The sequence below is a fragment of the Neomonachus schauinslandi genome, chromosome 2 (assembly GCF_002201575.2).
Source record: "Neomonachus schauinslandi chromosome 2, ASM220157v2, whole genome shotgun sequence".
Lineage (NCBI taxonomy): Eukaryota > Metazoa > Chordata > Mammalia > Carnivora > Phocidae > Neomonachus > Neomonachus schauinslandi.
This window is the reverse complement of record NC_058404.1, coordinates 171,195,195-171,202,218: the sequence shown is the minus strand read 5'-3', so window position 1 is coordinate 171,202,218 and position 7,024 is coordinate 171,195,195.

The following is a 7,024-nucleotide window of genomic DNA, read 5'->3' as shown; positions in this document are numbered from 1 at the left end:
ATACATTATGCTCCGCTCATCATCTGTGTACCTACCATCTGTCACCACACAACAGTATTACACTGATTATATTCCCTATGCTGTACTTTTATCCCCATGACTTATTCATTCTGTAACCGAAAGCCGCTATCTCCCACTTCCCTTCACTCCTTTTCCCTAGACCCCAGCCTCCTATTCTCTGGCAACCTTCAGTTTGTTCTCTGTATTTATGGGACTATTTCTGCTTTTTGTTCATTTACTCATTTGTTTTGTTTTTTAGATTCCACTTATAAGTGAAATCATGTGATAGTTGTCTTTCTCTGTCTGACTTCTTTCACTTAGCATAATACCCTCAGGTCTATCCATGTTGTCACAAATGGCAAGATCTCATCCTTTTTTATACCTGAGTAATATTCCATTGCATATATATGTATGTATATGTGTGTGAATAGCCATTCACCTATTGATGGATACCTGGGTTGCATTCATATTTTGGCTATTGTAAATAACGCTGTAATAAACAGAGGGGTACATTTATCTTTTCAAATTAGTGTTTTTTGGGGTGCCTGGGTGGCTCAGTCGTTAAGCGTCTGCCTTCGGCTCAGGTCATGATCCCAGGGTCCTGGGATCGAGCCCCGTATCGGGCTCCCTGCTCTGCAGGGAGTCTGCTTCTCCCTCTCCCACTCCCCCTGCTTGTGTTCCCTCTCTCGCTGTCTCTCTCTCTGTCAAATAAATAAATAAAATCTTTAAAAAAAAAAATTAGTGTTTTTTTTTTTCCTTTGGGTAAATATCCTGTAGTGAAATTACTGGATCGTATAGTATTTCTACTTTTAATTTTTTGAGAAATCTTCATATTGTTTCCACAGTGGCTGCACCAATGTACGTTCCCACCAACCCTGCAGAAGGGTTCCCTTTTCTCCACTTTCTCACCAACATCTTCAGTTTTAAATCCCAACCTCCAACTAAGTGCTTGACCCATAAGAGATACTCAATAAAGATTTGTGAAATGAATAAGTGAATGATGAATTTTGTGCTATAGTAGTCTCGAAACCCTTATCTTCAAAATGAAACACTAAACTAGATGATTTCTAAGGACCCTTCCTGCTGTAAACTTCTGTCATCTGTATGAAGTGTTATGAAGAGATGTTTTGGGTATAGAATTCCTAGAGCTCATATGTCTGTCCCACTCACTGGTACCTGGTAGATACTATTTTTTTTTTCTTAAACATTTATTTTTTATTTTTTATTTTTTTAAAGATTTTATTTATTCATCTGAGACACATAGATACACACAGAGAGAGAGAGCATGAGCAGGGAGAGAGGCAGAGGGAGAGGGAGAAGCAAGCTCCCCGCTGAGCCAGAAGCCCAATGTGGGGCTCGATCCCAGGACCCCGGGATCATGACCTGAGCCGAAGGCAGATGCTTAACCATCTGAGCCACCCAGGCGCCCCTTTCTTAGACATTTAATGGTTTTTATTATATTTCTTCTTGGCTAAGCTATAAACTCTTTTTGGAGGCAGGAACATATATATTCTCTCCTAGGACTTAATATGGGCCCTTTTATAAGTAAAATATTCAATAAATATTTGATAATTTTTCAGGAAAAAGGAAGCCCCCATTCTGATTCATTAAATCATGATAAATGTTTCATAAATTCATGACCTTTTTCATAAATATTTGAGAATTCTTTAAGTTTCAGTATTAAGTCATTACCATAAAGATTTCTTCATATTTTTCCTTATTCATTCTTTCAAAAAGCATGTTTTTGTTGTGTAAAATATACATACATAAAATTTACCATTGAGCCATTTTTAGGTGTAGACTTCAGTAGAATTGAGTACATTCACATTGTCGTGCAACCAACAACATCCATCCCCAGAACTCTTTCACCCTCCCAAACTGAAACTCTGTATCAGCTAAATGATAACTCCTCCTTCACCCTGCTCCCCAGGCCCTGGAGAGCACCATTCTATTTTCTGTGTCTATATGAATTTGACTATTCCAGGTACCTCATAGAAGTATATCATGTAATACTTGTCTTTTGCGTCTGGATTATTTCATACTGTCTTCAAAGTTTCTTTGACACATGTTATAGCATGTGTCAGAATTTAATTCCTTTTAAAGGCTGAGTAATATTCCACTGTATATATATACCACATTTTGTTTATCCGTTTATCTGTTGATGAACATTTAGATTGTTTCTACCTTTTGGCTATTATGAATAATGCTACCATAAACATGGATGGGTGTACAAATATCTGTTGGAGTCCCTGCTTTCAATTCTTTGGAGTATATACCCAGAAGTGGAATTGCTGGATCATATGGTAATTCTATATTTAATTTTTTGAGGAATTGCCATACGGTCTTCCACAATATCTACACTGTTTTACATTCTGATCAGCAATACACAAAGGCTCCAATTTCTCTACATATTCTCCAATACTTGTTATTTTCTGGTGCCTTTCTTTTTTGCATAGTTGCCAGCCAAATGGGTGTGAAGTTATTTTTATCTAAATGTGTTCTGATTTAACCAGCTTAATGAACTTCCCCTGACAATTATCTAATTCCTTTGTTTTCTCATATGAAATCTGAAATAGTTTAATGATCAATCATTGGCCACTAGCAAACAAATATTCATAATACTTTTCAAAACTTAGCCTTTGTCAAGGCAACTGGGTGGCTCAGTCGGTTAAGCCTCCAACTCTTGGTCTCAGCTCAGGTCTTGACCTCGGGATTGTGAGTTCAAGCCCTGCATTGGGCTCTACGCTGGCCGTGGAGCATATTTAAGAAAAAACTTAGCCTTGAAGCGCTTAGCTGGCTCAGTCGGTTGAGTGTCTGACTCTTGATTTCGGCTCAGGTCATGATCTCAGGGTGCTGGGATCCAGCCCCATGTTGGGCTCTGTGCTCGGCAGGAAGTCTGCTTAAGGATTCTCTCCCTCTCCCTCTCCCTCTGCCCCTCCTCTTGCTTGTTATTTTTTCTCTAAAGTAAATAAATAAATCCTAAAAGAAGAAGAGAGGGTGCCTGGGTGACTCAATCAGTTAAGCATCTGACTCTTAATTTCGGCTCAAGTCATGATCTCACGGTCATGAGATTGAGCCCTATATCTGGCTCCACGCTCAGTGGGGAATCTGCTTGAGATTCTCTCTCTCCCTCCCCTCAGCCTCTCCCCTCGATTGCTCTCTTTCTTTCTCTCTCTCAAATAAATAAGTAAATAAAATCTTTAAAAAAAAAAAAAAAGAAAAAACAGCCTTTGTCAGTAACTTTTTTAATTAATGGACTTTTCTTGAGAAATTATAGTTAGAGGGACTCTGGGTGGCTTAGTCGGTTAAGCGTCTGCCTTCAGCTCAGGTCATGATCCCAGGGTCCTAGGATCAAGTCCCGCATCCGGCTCCTTGCTCAGCAGGAGTCTGCTTCTCCCTCTGCCTGCCTCTCCCCTTGCTTGTGCACTCTCTCTCTCTCTCCCTCTCTCTCTCTGACCAATAAATAAATAAAATCTTTAAAAAAAATTATAGTTACAGACTTCCCATATACCCCTTCATTCCTTCTCCCCTGCCCTAGCTTCCCCTATTTTTAACATCTTCCATCAGTGTGGTACATTTGTTACAATTGATAAGCCAATATTATTAACTAAAGCTCATAGTGTAGATTAGGGTTCACCCTTTGTGTTGTACATTCTATGGGTTTTGATAAATGGATCCACCATAACAGTATCTTACAGAATAATAGTTTCATTGCCCTAAAAATGCCTTGTGTTCCACCTCTTCATTCCTCCCTCAACCCATTCCTAGGCAACCACTGATCTTTTTATAGTTTCCCTTTTACTGTTTCCAGATTATCATATAATTGAAATCACACAGTATGTAGCCTTTATAGATTGGCTTCTTTCACTTAATAATATGCATTTAAGTCTTCTCCATGTCTTTTCCTGGCTTGATAGATCATTTCTTTTTATTTCATTGTATGGGTGTATTACATTGTTGTTTATCCATTCACCTATTAAAGAACATGTTGGTTGTTTCCAAGTTTTGGCAATTATGAATAAAGGTGCTATAAACACTCATGTTCAGACTTTTGTGAGGACACAAGTTTTTAACTCATTTGGGGAAATACAAAAGTTGTAATTGTTGGATGGTGTGATAAGAGTATGCTTTGTAAGAAACTTATATGTAGTTTTGTAAGAAACTTCCAATCTGTCTTTCAAAGTGTGTGTAGCATTTTGCATTCCCACCAACAATAAATAAGAGTTCCTCTTGCTCCACATTCTTGCCAGCATTTGCTGTTGTCAGTGTTTTGGATGTTGACCATTCTAATAGGTACGTAATGGTATCTCTTTGTCTTAATTTGCAATTCTCTAACGATAGATGATGTGGAGTATCTTTTCATATACTTAATATCTTCTTTGCTGAAGTGTTTGTTCAGATCTTTTGCCTATTTTCTAATTATTTTTTTGTTGTTGTTGAGTTTTAAGAGTTCTTATGATATCAGTCTTTTATCTGATATTGTATCAGTTTTGCAAGGATTTTCTCCTAGTCTGTGGCTTATCTTTTCATTCTCTTAACAGTGTTTTTTGCAAAGCAGAATTTTTTTTTCTTAATGAAGTCCAATGTATCATTTTTTTTTCTTTTTTGGGTTGTGTTTTTGGTGTTATATCTAAAAAGTCATCACCAAACCCAGTCTCCTAGATTTTCCTTTCTGCTATCTATGATCTACTGTGAGTTTAGATCTATGGTTCACTTTGAGTTAATTTTTGTGCGGTATGTATAGTCTATGTCTGTATTCATTTTTTTGCATGTGAATGTCCAGTTGTTCCACCACCATATGTTGGAAAGGTTATCCTTTCTTCCTTGAATTGCCTTTGCTCCGTTGTCAATGATCAATTGACTCTATTTATGTGGGTGTATTTCTGGGATCTCTAGTCTGTTCTGTTGTTCAATGTGTCTCATCTTTTTTTTAAGATTTTATTTATTTATTTGAGAGAGAGAGTGTGAAAGAGAGCACAAGAGCGGGGTGAGAGGCAGAGGGAGAGTCAGACTCCCTGCTGAGCAAGGAGCTGATGTGGGGCTCAATCCCAGGACCCTGGGATCATGACCTGAGCTGAAGGCAGATGATTAACCAACTGAGCCACCCAGGTGTCCCCAAAATGTCTATTTTTTTGCCAATACTATATTGTCTTGATTACTGTAGCTTTAAAGTCTTGAGGTCAAGCAGCATCAGTTGTTGGATTATCAGTCCTTTAATATTGTGTTTGCTGTTCTGGGTCTTTTGCCTTTCCGTATAAACTTTAGGATCATTTCATCAATATCCACAAAACAACTGGCTGAGAATTTTATTGGGATTGCATTGAATCCATAGATCAAATTACAGAGAACTCAGACCTTAATAATATTTAATTTTCCTATCCATGTACATGGAATAGCTCTCCATTTATTTAGATTTTTTTTCATGTCTTTCATTAGAGTTTTGTAGTTTTCCTCATATAGATCTTGTACATATTTTGTTAGATTTAAACCTAAGTTTTTTTTTTTTTTGGTGCTAATGTAAATGGTATTGTCTTTTTAATTTCAAATTCCAATTGTTCATTTCTGATAAATTAGAAAACAATTGACTTTTATATACTAACCTCTACTCAGTTATAAAGAATGATCTGATGGTTACCAGAAAGGAGGTGGGTGGAGGGGATGGGTTAAATAGGTGATGGGGATTAAGGAGTCCATTGTGGGGCATCTGAATGGCTCAGTCGGTTGGGCATCCAACTCTTTTTTGGGGGGGGGCAACCAACTCTTGATTTTGGCTCAGGTCATGATCTCGAAGTTGTGGAATTGAGCCCTGCATTGGGCTCCACACTCAGTGCAGAGTCTGCTCGTCCTTCTCCCTCTGCTCCTCTGCCCCAACTCTCTCGCTCTCAAATAAATAAATAAATAAATACAATCTTTAAAAAAAAAAAAGGAAGGTATTTGTGAGGAGCACAGGGTGATGTATGGAACTGTTGAATCACTGTATTATACACCTGAAACTAATATAACACTGTATGTTAACTAACTGGAATTAAAATAAAAACTTAAAAAAAATAAAGTAAAATATTTCATGCATATATTATGTGTATATATATATTAACTTATATCCTGCAACCTTGCTATAATTGCTTCTTATTTCCAGGATTTCTTTTATTGAGGCTTTGGCATTTTCTATATAGACAATCATTATCATCTATAAACAGACTTTTATTTTTTTACTCCTCAATTTTTATACTTTTTATTTCCCTTTCTTGTCTTATTGCATTAGCTAGAACTTCTAGTATGATGTTGAATAGAAGTGGTAAGAGACCTCCTTGCCTTGTTCCTAATCTTTGCAGGAAAGTATAGTTCCTCATCAATAAACTTTTATTACTAATATTGGCTAATTTTTCCTTTTATATTCTTTTTTTTTTAAATAAAAAATTGGGGCACCTTGGTGGCTCAGTCGGGTAAGCATCCAACTCTTGGTTTCAACTCAGGTCATGAGCCTGTGGGTCATGAAATCGAGCCCAGTGTCAGGCTCCATGCTCAGTGGGGAGTCTGCTTGAAATTCTCTTCCTCTGCCCCTCCCCCCACTCATGTATTCTCTCTCCCTCTCTCTCTAATAAATAAATAAATCTTGGCAAAAAGTAAAAATATAAATAAATAATTAATTAGGGGCACCTGTCTGGGTTAGTTGGTAGATCATGTGACTCTTAATCTCAGGGTCATGAGTTCAAGCCCACATTGGACATAGAGCTTACTTAAAAAAAAAAAAATTTGAGTTAAAAAGAATTTTTTACTAAAAATTAAAATTAAATATATAAAAGAAGGAGAATAACTATAACCTATTGTTCACTATCCAAACACAATATGGCAAAATGTGGGTATTTTCTTACAATTCTATATATTGGTTATTGCTTTTATTACATAATTATAATCATACTGATTATTCTATTTATTATCTGGATTTTTTTTCAGTTAGTTTTTTCTTTTTTAAATATTTTATTTATTTATTTATTTATTTATTTATTTATTTATTTATTTATTT